Source organism: Thunnus maccoyii, chromosome 7 (genome assembly GCF_910596095.1).
Source record: "Thunnus maccoyii chromosome 7, fThuMac1.1, whole genome shotgun sequence".
Lineage (NCBI taxonomy): Eukaryota > Metazoa > Chordata > Actinopteri > Scombriformes > Scombridae > Thunnus > Thunnus maccoyii.
This window is the reverse complement of record NC_056539.1, coordinates 18,230,471-18,249,246: the sequence shown is the minus strand read 5'-3', so window position 1 is coordinate 18,249,246 and position 18,776 is coordinate 18,230,471. Positions and strand designations below refer to the sequence as shown.

At 37.1% G+C, this 18,776-nt stretch overlaps 1 long non-coding RNA gene across 8 annotated transcripts; it reads right to left on the bottom strand.

The window, feature by feature from the left end:
• Positions 1-6,589: 6,589 nt before the first annotated feature.
• Positions 6,590-17,926, bottom strand: LOC121901181. Of its 8 annotated transcripts, none has more exons than XR_006097198.1 (8): positions 17,643-17,926; positions 16,565-17,166; positions 15,972-16,125; positions 15,302-15,890; positions 15,147-15,220; positions 12,626-12,696; positions 10,395-11,306; positions 6,590-9,748 (listed from the first exon to the last, which is right to left on the bottom strand). It is a non-coding gene; the product is annotated as an uncharacterized LOC121901181 (long non-coding RNA). The 8 variants fall into 8 exon arrangements; XR_006097199.1 differs by having other exon boundaries at positions 16,565-16,676; XR_006097197.1 differs by lacking the exon at positions 17,643-17,926 and having other exon boundaries at positions 16,565-16,676; positions 16,942-17,632.
• Between the last annotated feature and the right edge of the window lie 850 nt (positions 17,927-18,776).

Here is an 18,776-nt window from a genome sequence, read left to right as displayed (position 1 = left end):
AACTGAAGCTCCCTCTACTGTTAATAGCTGTGATAATACCATGAATACAAATACTTCTATTCAGTTTTGTCACAGAGGTGTTTTGGGCTGAGACAGTAAGATATTTTCCATCCTTCGCTTGTCAGTCACAATGTTGAGGTTTTTTTTTTTTTTCTTTTCTCTGAGCCCTTCAAATTACCTCAGAAAACGTACCTTCCCATGCATGAAAGCTATAATTACAACGACTCCATTTAGTGTTAGTGCACTGTGCGGAGGGGGGGGGGGTAGAAGAGTGGCAGCCTCTAATATTCAACTCATAATAACCTCAGGAATTATGAACAAGATGAAAGAGATCAGGCACTGGACTATCACAACGTCTGAGCTGTTTTGAGTAATAGATACCTCAGACATTTCTTCAGAGTTTTTTTATAACCAACCATCGTTCAAAGACAGAGTGAAATCAATGCACGCAAGTTTTCTTTAATGTTTTATTTTAAATTGACAGTTTTTTCTCAGGACAACATTTTTCCCTTATTCTACTTTACACTGTTATCTATCTCAAACAGTCAAGCATAAACCAAAGAAGTATAGTCTTTTTTCTTTGTGTCTGTTTTAATGGTTATGGAGACTATGTGAAGTATTAAAACTGCTGTTATTGTCTTAATTGTATGCTAACGATGTGGGAAAACTCACTGAAGCATATGCTGCCTTATTTTGACTATTCTGAGGGAATGATGAGTTTAAACCACAAACACCAAGCAAAACATCTTTATTGCTTTTTTTTTGGTGTCTTTATTGCATGTTATCACATCGTTTTGTTCAGGTATATTTGGCTTTACACACAATACCAACTACAGTTTATGGGATTAATTTAACATGAGTAATGTCGCGTATTTCAAGCTATTGTTTCCTGAAGTAAAGTGAATGGTCATTTTTCTGTATTAGTGATTTGGTAAGGCTTTTGTGATAATGGATGACATCCAGCAGAGAAATGTGCCAATCGATCACAACAAACATGGAAATGTGAATGCTGAGCAGCTCTGTTAAATGGATCCCTGTTGCCGGGGTTTACGGGATTTAAGAGAGATCCATGAGGAAATATGTAAGGACAATTGATCACACATTCAAAGGACCCATGTTTTAGCAACAAATGTGTAGTATAAAAAGGCTGTATTTTAACCAATTAATCAATTAATAACTGTAAAGCTTGATGTAAAACAGCCTTTCTATCTCTGCCTTTAATACTTGGATTTGTCTTGTTTTTTTTGTACAGTACACAGCAAATTGGCCTCTTAAGTGAGCAGATTTCAGTCTCAGTAAATTCACTAACCATGTGACTTATTCATTTCACATTTTTGGTTGACATCCTGTGGTTTAAAACAGGAAATCAGCACTTGTAAGTGAACAGCTAAGGACTCATCTAGACAGAATTGAAACAGAGGGCATTTTTCACAGCCCATCCTCAACTTCTTATCAGCAACTATACTGCTGGTCATGAGGTTGCACTTCAGTGAGTCTCTTCCTGCTCTGATACCTCTGAAAATAAGGGCTAAAAGACTGTTGTGGAGCCACATTCATTTCTCAGAAAAATTAAAACCAGTAGACAACAGCACGCACAGAATAAAGCTTAATGATGTTTTACTGACATTTTAATAAAGTATGTGTATGTCTGAAAATTCAGCTGCAACACAAATGTGGTTTGATAAACCTTTTACAGTTAATAAATTGGTGTGTGTGATATATTTTTAAGTGTTTGAAAAGGATTATATCTGTTGATAAGTCATAGAAAAGCAGAGAATTACAGCAAATAGTAGACTGAATGTCCACTACTGTAAATTCAGAAATGACACCACCACCAAAGTCTGACATTCAGCTTTCAAAAAAAGCTGAGCCGACATTCTATGAAATACAAAACAAGAAAACCTTAATGCCCTTGCTTTTGCCCTGAGTTCTTCACATAAGAAATTCCATTATGGTATAGTTCAACAACTGCCACTTGTCTGAGTAAAGAGTAATGTATTACATTTCTCAAACTGTAACTCGCTGTTGAAGTCCAAACGCACATTTATAACACAGATGTAGTGGACAAAACACATTTTGAATGAACTATAGTTTGATATATGTAGCCCGCCAGCAGTGATTTATTTTGAGCCTTTCCTTTCTTTGCTTTTCCCGCACTGCCCATGCGGGACGAAACCTACAGCACTCATGAGTCATAACTGATTTGTACTTTCAGAGAACATCGACCACATTTCATACAAGGTGGATAGTTCAAAAAGCTCTCTCGAGTCATTAAATATAGCAAGATACAGATCTTTTATCCCCAAGAGTGGCGCTTACCATGAACTTTCTCTAGGATGTGCAGCACAACCAGACAAGTAAAATTAAAAGAGGGTGGGAGTGAAAAGTGCATCTTGTCATAAAATATGTTTAGAATGGACAGCACTGCGACATTACTGACATCTTTATAGGACATAGTTCAGTTTCTTGTTCATTTTCATCGCTTAAATGTGGAGCAGCTGTCTGGAACAGTTGAGTGCCCAGTTGGCAGGATGCAGAGTGGTCCATTGTGTACCAAGTCTGCTTTAGGCTACATAATAATGAGGCTCTGGGAGACAAAAGTGGATGAAGCCATAGATGAAACCCTCACAACATTAAACTGATCATTTACTGATCATAAGCAGTCAGATGTGTTATTTCTAAGAATACAATACAGCAACTTGTGCTCGCACTCGTGATTTCATCAGTCTAAAATAAGCAAGAATGAGTTTATGATGTACTGTTCTGTAATGTTGTCAAATACTGAAGACTAGTTGCGATAAAATCATACTGATAAATGTAGGGGAAATCTTATTTCTTAATCTGTTATTCTGTTTTGGTGTGTTATAAATTGTAAGAATGATGATGTCCTCTGCAAGGACAAAGTATATTTGAATGAACTGTACAAGTAAATAGCACTGAACTCAAAACAAACTGACGTCAAAGTACGTGACCATCTGCAAGTTCTGTTTGCATATAAGGACAGTCATTGTTCAGTGTCTTGATGCCACCTCGGCCAAATAGCGAGATTCTGTCTCTGTTTGCTGATTGCTGTTGGTTAAATTATTAATTATTAATTTGACTTGATACTCTGAAATAAATTCCTTAAATCTGAGATCAAGCTCAGTGTTATTAATGAGTCTGTAATTTCTTGTTCCTCACCATAGAGCAAGGTATTTTTGCCTCAACAATAAATCAGCAGTGAAATAAATAAGTGATAAATATTGATGCAAAATACAATAAATAGCAAATGAAAAATGTAAGTATCTGTGTGTATTTTAAATTAACAAGTAGACTATCAAATAATTAAATGAGCATTGAAATACAGGATTTATCCAAGGAAATAAATCTCATTAAAATAAACCAATTTCTATTTATGATTTTAATACTGCATTGCAAAACAAAACAAAACATTTTACTGTTTCCCCCTCTAGCATGTTACACATCTGGTCTTTTATCAGTTTATTTCAATGTGACATGTACTTGTCATTCAACCTTATAGAGAAAGGGTTAACTAGGCGTGTTGCAGAGATTTAGGCCAAAGCCACAGAGTCATCACTTCATTTCAATCAGAAACAGTGTTTAAAGCTGCATTTGGGGTCAGTGGAAAAACTAAAACAACAACAACAACAGCAACAAAAAAAGCCCAATTATACCCTCAAAAGATATGAAGAAACATAAGCCTTTGTTAAGAGTCATGTTTCTGGCCACCCAATTATCTCCTTTCAGTTCTGTTTTGGTTTCCACTAACTCTGATAACATAACATACCATAAGCAGGTAACATACAGTGAGTTTTTAAGGGCTTTTTCACTGTTGCCTGTTATGTCTGAAAAACAGGTTGATGAGGGCTGATGTGCTGGTCTGAAAACCAAAACAATTGTCCAAAAAAGATCCTGTAGACACCCAAAATCTTGAGGTAATTCTCTGTGGGTTTGTGACTTCAAGCAAACCCTTTCAAATTGCATATATGGTCATTTGATTCATTGTTAAAATGAAAAGAAATATATTTATTAGTGCAGCTTTAACTTTCTTTGAAATGCTGCAAAACGTTTAGCGGAAAGCTAGAACTACCTAGGAGGCCAAACTCTGGGTAAAAAAGCCCTTTCATCTGCATCATCATGACTTACAGGCTGAGCCCTTCCCAAATATAACCACAGTGAAAAAGGTTATTTGGCAAATTATCTACTGAAAATAAAAATGCAGTGATGTACATAAATACGCCAAGTGCCAAATCATTTTCAAGAATGTATAAAAGAATGACTATTTGATAGACAAATATCTTTCTTCCTGCTTTTACTGTAATGAACAAAGTTCTTTGTTTGCATAGCAGTGTAAATCATCTGAAAACCTTAGTGTGTGGAAAAGAAAGTGAACGCTGCCTTCCTGCTCCCTATGTTTTCTTTTTTATGTTACTCTCAAACAGCAGCCACAGGCAAAGCAGCAGTGCCTGTTTGTTTTCTTTGATAGTGTGAGCTTGCATGAAAAAGCCCCCCCCTCTGCATCTACTGAAAAGTTTTTGTAGCGCTGGGTAAATGTTTAGTGTCTTTGCCAAGATTAAACACTTTGAACTGCTGTTTCTTCGAAGAATTTAACCTTCGTACTGTAAGTCATAGACTCACAGGTCAGTCTCTAAACGCTTCGCTCATAGAGACTGAGGACAATCTCCCAAGTTTCGTTGTTAAAACTGGAATGGAAACAATTAGAGAGTTTAAAAAAAAAAAACCTGCATTGCAGAATCAATCCAAAGTCTTTAGGGCGGCCCTTCATATTGGTGCAGTGACATGCAGTTCACTATGGAGGAGAAAGACAGGAGAGCATAATTTCTGTGCGTGTCCTTGACAAAATATAAAGGGTGTAGGATTGTTAGCGACTGTTCTCGCCACTGTTCAAGCAAATAACGTTCATTAAGAAATCCCCAGACTTCGGTAGTCGGAGAAGTCATATTAAAATCAGTTGTAATATTTCTTGTGTTGAATACTCATATTTTAAAACAATAAATACTTTTCATAAACAGATCTGACTTCTGTTGCCAATGGATTTTTCAAAGTTAAATCTACAAATGACAAAGAAAAAATCTTTTTGTTATGATATATCACCCTTTCACTGACATTGTATTGGGATCTCTTCCCTACTTTGCTACCTTATTCATTCTACCATGAAAATACAATTTATACTGCGTGTCTGTCACTTTGAGGCCACAATAAGCTCTGCCAGAGACCTGTGCATATTGTCACAAATCCTCAGCTGCTAATACAAGGTCGTTCCAAAGTCATAAATTTAACAAAAGCGACTCTTAAGGGGCTACAGTGAAATGAAAACCTGGTCTGCTGTGATTGATTCATTTCCAAGTGAAAAAACAAATCTTTTAGTCGTCTATCAAGCTGTTTTGAGCAGAATGAGTGGAAAAGATACTCATAGGAAGGAAGTTTTATTTGAGCAGTCACCTAGAAAGTACCCTTCAGTTAGTCAGTTAGTTGTGTTTTATTGGTTGCTGCTCTACAATATCTTTGAATGGATATGGGTGAACTTTGGAGAGCACTTTTCAGACAATACGTGTGTTAGTGTTATATAAAAGCTATGATAACTTTGAGAATATTATTAAATATTATTATGCTGCCAGGACTGCCAGGTTACTCTGCCCACACTTGTAGGCTGCCTTTGTGTTACCATCTTTTATAATCACAGAAAGGAAGGGCCAACTGGGTTTCACTATATTGAACATCTTGTGCACTTTATGAATAATCAGGGTTTTTCATATATTCTTTGATCATTCTGTGGGGGAGCTTGGTCAGAATGTCAAGGAAGGTGACAGGAGGCAGACTGAGAGACTTGTTCAGTGAAGAAAGATTTATTCAGACCAGTGTAACCAAAGAAGTGTCTCAAAAAATGAAATGGAAACAAGCAAGTCAAACTCATCTTGACTGGCTTAAAGCTACAATATGTAACTATTCCACATTAAAATGTCTAAAAACATCTAGACCTATGTTATATATTTTGTTGAGTTTACATTATCCCAAATGTTTCCAACAATTGTCAAACCTAGAGAAATCTGTAATTTTAATCAAGGTAACGGTCTGTTTCACTTTGTCACCTGTCAATGGCGTCATACCCCTCTAAAAAAAGGTATACGTGCACAAGACGCATGTGTCGGCGCTGTGTTTTTGTCCACTACTATTGTGTCTACCAAAGAGTATACACCTACAAGATAGCACATCGGCATTGTGGCTGAATGCCACAATGGCATCTGCCAAAGAGTCTACGCATACACGATAATACATCGGCATTGTGGTTGTTCAACAGAAACTGTTATAAATTGACTTTCATTCAGTTTTAAGCCACATTTTTATGATAAACTTTTTAGATCTTGGTTGTTTTTAACTATATCTTTTAACTGGATGAAGGATTTTAGTCATCAGACGTCTGGATCTTAAGTTATCAGAGAAACAAGCTGGGCAAACTTTAGCAGCAGCTCGAAGTCCGTTGCTTGCTGAACATTGTCGGAGAAACATTATTTTTTATGTGAAACAGCTTTATTCAGTATTTTCACCGGTTTTAATCACCATGTACGTTTGTTTTTGGAGAGGAGGAGACCTCTGCGGATAATTTGGCTCCCGGTAAAAACGTCCTGAACGATGAACATAATAATCCTAACCTGAAGAAGCTGGTTGTTTAACAATGAAGACAACAACTCCCATGATCCCACGTTACTTCACACTGTCATCACACTTCGTCTTTTGTTATTGTTTTGATTGAGATATTGTGAGTTTAACTCAGGAAAACTCAACTAAACAAACTTAAGCATGATCACCTGTACATCCTCTTTCCTTTCAGCTCTCCCCTAAACCACCAACTCTCCCCTTAAATAGGCCCTCCAATCTATCTAGGCAGAACCATAATTCTCACAGGGGTGCCCTTTCCCTTATACCAACAACTGGCATATAACAATGTCACTAGCAGTTGATATTGTTTACGACTTTATTCACAACATAGTCCTCACCATGAGCCAAAATAAGTACAAATAACATAAAACGTAACCAAACCTTTAACTAAATCCAATAAATCCCCCCATGCTTGGTCACTGGTGATGTCAGCGAGAGCTTAAAAGCAGGAAGTCAGTGGGTGACTCCCCCTTTGTATCCTGGATAGCATGGTGAGTATGGTAACACAACAGGCTAATATATAAGCAGGATAGTATGCAAAAGCAATGCTACAGATAGATGTTATACTGACTAAACAAAGAAATAACAAGCAAGTTAAGACGTATATTAAAGTGTAACAGGGACAAATGGTGTGGTCTCACCCACTTTGTCACGTATTCTTTGGCAGGTCACTTTGAAGCAGTTTTCACTGATGGATGGTGCAACCATGTGCTGGGTTAGATTTGGAGTATCAACAAAATGCCTAAAAATACTGGCCCAGATTAAATATTGATCACAAATATCGGACGGATTTAGCAGGGCCTTGCGCTAAACTGAACATACAAAAGTGAACATGTAAGCCCCAGTTAATTCCAAACTTTATCCTTGTATTATATCTTTAGCAGCTGAGAAAGTTGGGTGATCTGTGGCACGCTGGAGCTGATTTAGTTGTCACTCTCCATGTTTTATCTCAATTCTTCATCATTATCTGTATTTCTAATATATTCCTGCCGTTGTCTGAGAGCATCAGTTCACACAGCAGCACACTCATCATCATTGATGCTGTTGGCTCCAGCAGAGGTTTCTTTTACTGGAGCCTGTTGAGCCTGGAGGCAGTTTTAATATTGCACACAGCAAACCTAGCAGCAGTAGATTCTTTTATAGGAAAAGTTTTTTTCTTTTTTTTCTTTAAAAAAAAAAAAAATCAAAACAGTTTTCCTCTCTTCATTGCTACCTGGCTGAGCTCTGCTTTAGCTTTTTGACTTCACTCTCGGTTCTCAGCTCAGTGGTGAAGAATATTTGGCAGCTTATCCACTGAGGATATCACAAGTTTAATACACCATTAAACTCTCACTGAGACTGAAATTATTATCTTATTGTAACAAGGAGAAGGGTGTCTTTATAAGTAAACTTTTGAAATAATAAATGTGCTTAAAGTACTTCACATTTTCGCTTTTGAAGAAAATTACTGAATTGGGATTTTTTAAAATGGTTATTTCTTCTACAGTTTCATTTCAACATTTTCCAAAAGCACATTAATCTGTAAATGTCATCAATACAAATGTATTGTGTGTTTAACAATGTTTTGTTATTTGATTCACTGAAAACATAAAAAACGTATTGTGTAATGTGTTGCAAATGACATCTTAAATGACATCTTGCATAATAAAATAGCTTAAATCTCACTGACAAATTTAATTTGTTGGGCATTAATCTTAACACCTAGATAGATGTGACCTTTTAAGATATTCCAAACAAGAACCAAGATCTTTAAAGATAATCACTTAATATTGAACCCTTTTTAAGGTGGAATCACTGACCAGCTAGGGTTGAAACCGTTGTCTTGAGCTTTTAAATATCAGAATTATGTGCATAATATTATATTACAAAGAAAAGGACCACATTTCCAAAAGCATCAGAGCAAAAATAATATTAGTAGTAGTGTCAATAGAACTCTGTAGAAATCTGTGATTATTTCAACGAAAAATGATGATGATAAGAGTTTAAATACAGCGTGCAGTGAGTAAAATGATGGAGAGAAAATGTTATCACCAAAGGGTGATTACTCTCATTCAATACCAAACAGCAAAAGATAAATATTGCATAATAGAGTGCACGGTGAATCTGGTAATTTAGCATGTTTGGTACTGAAATTAATCTTTTAAAAAGAGAAGTCTTTCTATGTTAGATTGAAATGATGACTAAAACTCAAAATTTTGCAGTAGCTAAAACTAGATATAATCCTTAATGATAGCGACATGCACTCAAAAAATCGAAACACTGACTTTAATTAAATGTATTTTGTCAACAGGTTCCATGAAATTATAATATGTTAGTTAAAAACAAAAATGTTAAGCTCATCTAATTTAATGAACTTGTATTACAGTAACACAATGGTTGTGAGTTAAGCCAACTAGATAAATAAATAAAAATATTTTGGAGCCACTTGGTCCAAAAAAACAACGCATTAACTTTTTTGGCACCATAAGACCAACACATATAAATAGAGCTGCAAATATTAATTGATTAGATGATTCACAGAAAATGAATCACATGGTCTCTCAATTCAATATCTTTCACTTGTCACTTAGTAGTACCACCAGACTACCACTTTTCACTTATGGTGGTAGTTTGCCAAATCATTGGTTATTGTTCTGAAGTGTAGTTTTTCTTTGCTCTGCTATTTTCAAACAGCTAAACATCATTTTATTCAGTTTTGGCCCAAAATATAATTTTGTCTCTTCCACAGAAGATTCAGCATCCAAATCAATGGTTGGCTTATTCATACAGTTTGTTCTTGAGCTTCTGTACCTTGGTTGAGAGTCTTCAAGCATCCAATTGAAGGAACAGCCTCTGAAAAACTTCAAAGAAGGCTCTCAGTTCCTGAGGATAGCTGAGGTTCAGTGCATATATTACACCCATTAAGAGTGCACATGCAGAGGAGATGCAAGCCATGCAGAACTTCAACACCCTCGATCACTATTCCACCATCAGCTGGAGGAATGGTGGCATCACCTCCCTCAACACTGATGCTGTAGATGCCAAGGATAACTTGTTCAAGCTCCCTCTGAACAGTTGTAGCATCTGAATCCTTTACATAGGAGAGAAAAAAAGGACAAAGACAAACACTGAAATCACAAACAGATTGCAGAATTCCAAAGAGTAACTTTTGCATTTCAAGTTTTTCCTTATATAATAATTTAATGAAAATAGTGTGATAATTCAAACAGTGTTATGTGTATAAAAATAACAAGATGAAGTAGTGCCGGGTGATTCTATCAAACTTTAGAAATATAATTTTATTTTACATATACACCAAGTACTTTATTAGGTACACCTGTGTAATCTAATGCAATCCACTACAACAGCTCTGCCATACATTTTTACTTTTACTAAGTTTATGCATTTTCAATTTTTGTTTACCTTTTGTTGACAAGTGATCCTAATGTTTTGCCCCCCTCATGTATGTTAATGTGGTAAACACAATAGTAGGAACGCTTTTCAATAAAATGGACTCCAGTACACCACCACCCACTATGACCTCAGTAATAAACATAAAGTATAATTATCACCTTTCTGACAATACCACCAAAAACTGAAAATTTATAAGCTTTGTAAAAGTGGCATTTATGGCAGAGATGTTGTGGTGGATTGCATTTGATTGCACAGATGTTCCTCATAAAATGCATGGTGATTGTATATATTAGTGTTCCAAAAAAAGTTTAAACATTACCAACCAGGAGTTCTCTGAGGACGATGCTCAAGTCCTCATTCAGGTAGATACAAAGTGCCCTGAGGATGCACTCCCTCTTCCCCTTCTTTTCAACAGTTTCATTCTAAAGGAGAAAAAAAACCACAGTAAAACTTTAGGACTGCACATACACACATACACAACACACATACTACACCTCACATTTCTCTAAGCATGTGAAATTAATGGCTTCTTAACTGCAGAGATAGACATACACAATGACCAATTAATCATCACATGGACATTAATGGTTACCATCACTTATAGACCATGTCCACATTAGGCAGGGAAGTGAAAGAAAACCAGTAAAGCATCTTCCTTCTTTGTTTTAACGTGTCTTTTACATCCAAAAACTGAACTTTTTCACAAGACTAACTCATGGATAAACCTGAAAACAGAGGCTTAAAATTGTGTGTGTGGATTAGGGGATAAGTTGTCATGCTGTATGTTAAGAAGCAAACTTTCTGTTGCTCATTCCAAATATCAGTACAACTGAAACAGCTACGGTCACTGATCTGTGTTTAAAGTTTGAGGTGACTGCAAATAAAAAGTAGCAATTTGTTTGAAAGAAGCACAGGAGTTGTTGTTCAGGCATTGTGAACAATAGTCATATCACAATTTTATACTTATAGGGGCGTGTTTACAGATGTGATTGATTTCTGACTGTTTATTAGTCCCTATACCCGTAAAAACAGTCATCTACTAATAATCTTCTTATAATTCCATAATGTTTTCTACAAATGTTTTCTACTGGAGCCAAAATTATGCTAATTTTACTCCCTGCAGAGCCTCCTTTCTTCCTCAACACTTTGATGAGCTTGGCAATGTGCTGGTCAAGTTGTGCAAGGAACTTTGAGACAAGGGGAGCAGTAGTAATCCTCACAAATTCTGCTTCCACCTGAAAACATAATGTCCACAAACATTGTTTCACAGGCTTTGAGATGCAAATTTATATGAGTAAAATATTCCTTTTCAGTGGCAACTTCAGAGAATCTACAAATATGACAGTTGAATAGGATCAATGACAATGTTTGCCGAGATGTCTCTCTGTTATGGACTCTACAGAAATGTGACCTGATCCCATTCCTTGACTTGAATGTACATGGACCATTAATATATGGGCAAGGATATGGATGCCTGTGCCCATAATGTGGATGTTGTAACCTATAATGTTTAAGTAAATGTCCTCAAGTTGAGGTCTTTGAACTGCAACCTTTACACTGTCAATTTCAAATCTGGCTATCAGTAAAGGAAACTTAACTTTTAAAACAGTTTTAAAACTGTTCCCTAATAAGTTTATGGTCTCAATCGCTAGGACTTCAGGACTTCTTCAATACATCATAATGTTCATTTTTTAAATTATGATCCCATTTAATTTAAATTTTATGAGAAAGCAGGGTATGCTATAGGGCGTGGCTATGTTGTGATTGAAGTCGCTACTACAGCGACAATGTCGGTTAGGTAATGTAACCATGGCGTAACCCCACATTCACAGAGTATAGGTGAAGCTGTAGCCATCACTATTTCAGTGTATTTTCAGTTCATGAAAGTTATTGTAACATTTTGGTTGCCTAAAAATCTTGTCTGTAAAAAGTCTTGTTCATCATTTGGTCATACTAAAAGACCCTCTAAGTAGTCCGATGTTCAGTTTTTCCTGTAAGTATATTTTGTTTTAATGGTTTTTAAGCCTGTTTTTTGCTAGCGAAAATTAGCATTAGCATTATCACAGTTAACCATAGACTGTAAATACAACCAAGCTAGCAGTTAGCAGCTAGCAGCTACCGTGTCAGCTCCACCCTCTCGACCAAATATTCTCATCACTTCTGGCTCCAAAAATCCAAGATGGTGATGTCACAGTGGCTACGTCCATTTTTTTTTTACAGTATATGGTTCGATACAGTACATCATAGCCGCACCCCTAAACACATTCTTTTGAACTGCAAATCGTAAATTCACTTTAAATGCTACTCAGCGATGTGAGAAACTTCAGTTACTGCCTAAATGAACTGCATATTTCTAATGTTCACTGACAGCAAAGCATTGCAGGAGCACAATACATAGCTTCTCTTTAGGGCTATTGCATAAACTGTCTGTACCACACTTAAAAAATAAGCCTAAAGCCCCTTTAGCTCTATTTTTTTTTTTTTAATGTGTGTTGCACCTTGAAGAAAATGTAATACAAAAACAAAACTGTTAGTTTACAGTTAATATACTTACATGTATGTAGCCAGTCATGTGCTCAAAAATAAATACAAGGTTGAAGAGCTGCCTTAAGTTCTCCCCTTCACCTGCTAAATGGGGGAGAGTGTGATTAATTTTTGGAAATTCAGAAAAGGAAAAAGAGGTCTGCTCTGTTACGCAGCACTCTATTTTTCCATTTATGTAAGCATATAGCTTACACCATAGATTTAAAACACTAGATGCAACGTTACGTCATAACTCATGGGATAACCATCCGCCGTCTTACCTGTTTATTGTTTACATTTGCCACCTATGGGCAGCAAATGGATGTCGGCTGTACAGCATCTAATTGCTTTACTAAAATGACCAAAGAGACCAGGGAGGCTGGCTTCACTTTCCACATGTCAGTATAGAGTAGATGAGAGATTTATTTTGTACAAATGGATCAACTCAAACTACAAAAAGTTAGTGAACTAGGTAACTTAACTGTTGGCTACCAAGTAACGGACCAGCTGAGTTCTAAGTCAAAGTTACTGCTGATTGCTGGCTCTCAGCAGCATTGATCTGTTATTGGGCCTCATACAAGAAGTACTCATATGAACAGATTCTTCTTCGTTCTTAAAATGTGTATACAAATGATTTAAGAACATTTGTGGCATTCATAAATTTTCTCGTACTTAAAATTTTCTCTTAGGTAAGAACAAAATTTAGGAGTGGTCCAAACCTGTCGTACATGTCATGAATAGATCATCTCTGCCTTTCTTCACTATAATTATAATACCCTTTTCTGTAATAATTTCAAGTTTAAATATGATACCAAAATTAACAAAAAAATTAGTAGGCTATATAAGTAAAACAAACTTAATACAAAATCTATATTCTGTTCACCATGTTTTCATCATCATGGTTGCCAATTTCCTGCGAGGTTTTTTTTAGATTTTATGATTTTTGTTGGCGTATTTTGGGGCAGCATCTTTTACATTTCCCTAGTTGTTGGAAACGTCTCTCACTCTGACAGCTGCCTCTATGTCTCTCTGCAGCTCTCTGTCCAGTATCATCCTGTGTTGCAGCTGACAGTGTAACATCACCTGCAGACTATAATATTCTCCTCTAATATTTGAGTGACTGTCACATAACCACCTCCCACCAGAGTACTTTACTTTAGAAAGATGTTTTTTAGCATCTAACTTCACGTCAAATCATTCCCTCTTTATTTCTGTCATAGTGCAGAGCTGCTCTGATGACATCTTAGCTGGATTCATATTTCTAATTGTTTCAAGTCTCCTGCAGTCACTCCCAAATGTGTTATGTGTTTGTCTTCTGACTTCTGAAAGCAGAACTTGAAGCTGCGCAGTGTTTTTACTCTTTGGGAACTTTTTGTGAATGAAAGTTGCCTTATATGGCAATATTAGGGGCGTGGATTATGCCAATGATCACATTTCACAAATGTGCACCCCCACATGAACAGGTAGCATCCATCAGTTTGAAACGAGTGATTTGAAGTTCAGGCAGTTAAGAGAGTTTCATAAATCCCACACAGGATTTTCTTTTCTTTCCTCTTATTGTTTTGTGTAAGAACAAATATAACAGAAAAAAAGAAAACATTCATGCATGAGGCCCATTGTTTTAATGTTAGCTATGCTAAATTAGAACTCAAAGGTAATGTTTACTAACGTTATAACAAAGTTATTAATATTAACCTGACATTTGACCACCAAGCAGCTGATTCCATGTGAATCAAGTGTAAAGCAAACATACATGTTAAGGACAAAGAGAATTGCTCGTCTTCACCCCTAAATCCCATTTCATAAGACAAATCCAGCAAACCAGCTACATTACAATCTACACAAAAAGTGAAGCCCAGGCAAATCAACACAACAGTAACATTAGCCACATCCTTAACAGCAACAAGGAGCACTAACCAACCACACAATCAGCCAAAATATTGTTATTCAAGGCAGAGGGGTCGCACTTAATGTTATATGTTCACCACATCTAGCTAACCCAAAATCCTGCAGTTAGTCATCATATATCAATATTACTTGTTGTCAGCTTACTTCATGCCTTTACACAAATTTCCTCTCAGTAAAGCAAATAATGCCTTGACAATGTCTTGATCAGGTAAAGTAATCCAGTCAGAGAAAGGAGATTTGTACTTTAGCAGTTCAGGTCAAGTTCTTTCAAATTCTCATGTGGTCACATGATGGCTCAACAAGCATATGAAGAACCCGCGATTTAATTGGGTCTAATGCATGAATAATAAAAGGCCTAGAGTAGGCTATTGTGTATGATGAAGAATTGAGATAGGTTTGCAGTCTCAGAGAAATTGGTGTAGTTGAAATAAAATAAGACTAGACTTTGAAATGTACACCATGCATATGATAGTTAATATTATTGATATGTGAAAATAGGCTATTGCATATGCATACACATGTTCACATATCATATTTCATGTTTCAGTAAATCATTAGCCTATTTTCTAAAATTTAAAAAAAATCACTATTTGCAGCATGAATAGTAAACCTTGATAAGAAACAATGTTTGCATGTAGTATTACCTCAATGAGTTCAGCTGTTGCTTGACAGTGTTCAAACTGTGAATAGCCAAGGTCCCTCAATGTGCACAGAGCTTCTGTAACAGAGTGACTCAGTGTTGTGCAGCCAGGGACACCTTCATCTTCTAGGAATCAAAATACATATGCTTGTCTGTTACCTTGTTGGCAGCATGCAGTCCATCTTTTGCTTGGACATCATTCAGATGAACGATGTATGTCCAGTTGATCTGGCCAGTTGTGGTGGTTGTTGGACTCTAAGCCTGTAACATGTTCTGTGCCGGCTTCAATATGTAGCAAGCATCATCACAAAAACCCTCTAAACAGTCACTAGATATGCAATAAAGGTTTTTAAGGGCTCAAGAAGGTTTGCCTTTAGCAGGCACCCAGGTTGGTCATACATGCTAACATTGGAGGCATACCCATCTATATTAACACACACCACTCTTATGCCACACTCATGCAGTTCCTCCAACGCATTCACAATTTGGACCTTCTGTGTATCTGGTGACACAGACTTGTTCAGGTAGTAGGCAACTGGAGCCTTCCAACCACCATAAAAACATGAGTCTCAGTGGCAACATCCGTCTCATTCATTCCATCCCCCATATCCACAAATCCAGACATTTTCTGGGTATGATGGTTGTACTGGACATGTTTTTTGATAGTCATGGCATCCAACATGAGAGTCTTCTTTTCAACATATCCAACAGCATTAGGCCAGGCTTGGCATCCACAGAACTCATCCACCTTTGTAAAATGAAAAAGTAGTTATTTAATGTATTTGAACCAGTATTTTTAAAAAGTACAGTCAAATGACATGAAGAATACCTTTGCAATGTATGTGGATGTGGGAGGTCGAGATGGAGAGACTCTCTCAGACAGTTATGTTCTTTTGGACCGTGTAGGTGGAGAGTGAGGGCAAACTCCCTCTGGTCTTTTGTGTACTCATGGCCCTGTTTTGACAGAAGGTCTATTGGAAGATCTGAAATTCAGTTAGCACAGTGCCCTTGAAATAATAACTAGGAAGCCAAGCTACACTGGGGCTCGCTCTGGGCCGTTTAGACCAAGTCAAAGCACTTTTATTCAGATTCACTCATGTTGAGCTGCTGCTAATGACACTAACTTCTGCTCCGTCAATACACACACACACATACTAACATACTAATGAGCTCAGACAGCTGTCTGGAATTGGACTTGTCAGTTTTTGCTCACTTTGTCCTTTTTTCAACTCTTGTCCAAAATTCGTCCAATTTTTATTGGCCCCAGGACCGTAGACCCAGAACAATGGGAGTTCCTTAAGATCGAGCCCTGGCTATTGCTAACATTAGCTATTAATAGTCTGTCTCTGGTGGCCAACTAGTTAGCGCTAAATATAATCTTATAATGGCCAGATACAACCAAAAACAATTATTCAGTCTTACCTGTGAGTGGCAATTCCCCAAGATCTGGTTTGGATTGTGTGACGGTTTGAACACGATTCAAGCATCTTCCCAGTCCAGTCTTCTGAAAGTTTATGGCAAGTTGCCTGGACCACTGTGGCAGCGACATTGACATACAATCCAGCAGTCAATGCGACGTCTACCCATATATGTCTATGTTTAAAACTGGATACATGTAAGATGGCTGCCAAATGGTTCCATCTCAGATTGGCAAGTTATTATGACACGTTGGCTAATAGCGGTTCATTCAAGTTCATAAACACTGCAAATGTAACATATCGGCTGAATACAAGACCGTGATTATAAAATGTGAGCAGAATGTAAAGTGGTAACGTTACCTCAAGCCTACAGCTACTTACCAGTGGTTGCAGATACACTAAATGCAAACAAGTAGTATTTCCTGTAGCTGCTTCACAATAAAAATCTCACACTGGTTCACCAATGGAGAGTTTTTAATATGAAACAGCAGCAGGATGATTGATTGATGATGATCAATCAATCAGGGTGATGATAGACGATTGATTTCTATCAGCAGTAAGTTCAACATCTCTGAAACTCAGTCACCAGTAGAATAAGCCTGATATCTGAAAGTACAGACATGAATGTGAGAGTAAAACTAATCTCCAAACCACAGAGACTCAAAAGCAACCTATTCAGCGCTAAACACAGACATGTAAAAACAGCTTTCTCTGTGGTCACCAGGACAGACTCAGGTGTTGAACTGCCTGTAAACAGTGCTGCTATCGCCTGCTGAGAGTAACGTTCATAGACTGAATATAAAGTTACATAATGATATTCATATACAGTCTATGGTAATGTTTCACAGTGGAAACATGTTCACGAATTGGCAGGACTCAGTGGGAAAAAAGCAGACCAACCTGGGTCATGCGGCTAACTTCTATCTTGTATCACAAACACACTACAATCACGCTCAGTATGAAAATACTACAAAAAGAGGTGAAAAGAAATGTCCTCCTTCTCTTCCAACTCAGAAAATGAAGACCAACAGCAACTTGTCTGCCAAAATTAACACAGATTTACAGGTAAACAGTCAAGTGACCTCGTACATGTGCAGCTGATGCATCTTAATCTTCTTCTTCTTTGGGGTTTCATGGCAGTTGGCGTTGCATTACTGCCACCTTCTGGATGTAAGAAGTATCTCAATCATAATTCACTTAAATAGTTTGCGATTAAACAACACATTAAAGAGTAACTTCACTCCAAGGTCAGAGCCTAAGTCCATTCACTGCATAATTTTGAAAAATGCGTGTGCAAGGGGCTGAGAGGAGGGAGAAAGGCAAGGCGAGGGGTGGATGTGTGAAGCAGGAGGGCAGGAGTTCCTCTGTGACATCCCCTAGCCAGAGAAATAATAATAATAATGAGAGGAAGACAAACAGTGCAGCAACATTTAAACAAGCCAGAAATCATTTTCAAATGATTCTGTGTTTAACTTGATTTATTTTTACATGAAGACAGTTCATTTGGTTGTCTGTTCCTGCAGTTATCAGCTGGTAAAATCTTGTTTTAAAACATTAAATCGCAGCATAACAAGAGCTCCACTGTTACTGAACCTGTCTGCTGTCAAACGGAGATACAGAGCTATGGCCTGCTGACAGACAGACATAATTACAAGGAATTTATTAGAAAAACTTATTTTAACTTAACACAACCCACCTTGGTCATTAATCTTCAGTAACGGTGCAGACACACAGACCCGTGTTTTGGCTCATCCATTTCTTAACATGGCGGCTGGGTGACAAACTTTCTCATATTACAGCTAAACAGTACACTAAAAGATATTTCTGAAAACATTTGAGGTGAGAAACAGGCAATGCAGTTACAGAATCTTGTTCATATTTGATCAGCACTGCCTAGTTTGACAGTTTGTTCTGAGTTTCATGATACCGCCATGTTGCGCTGGATGGACTCATTTGGATTATGCAAATTCAGATATGGTGATTGGTCTGTCAACTCACCGTGTTGTATCCATCACACACGCGCTGCCAGATCCCTGCCCTTAGAAAATGAATAGGATCCGGTGACTTTACATCCATCAATGGATCCAATGTGTCCTTAAGACAAGGTCATGGAAAGAGGTGCCTGTTCACCGTTTTCGCACTTCTTCAGCATTTTGGCTTCAGTTTCACTGCTTTGAATGTCGACCTAGAAATATTAATTGGTTATGGTCAGAGAG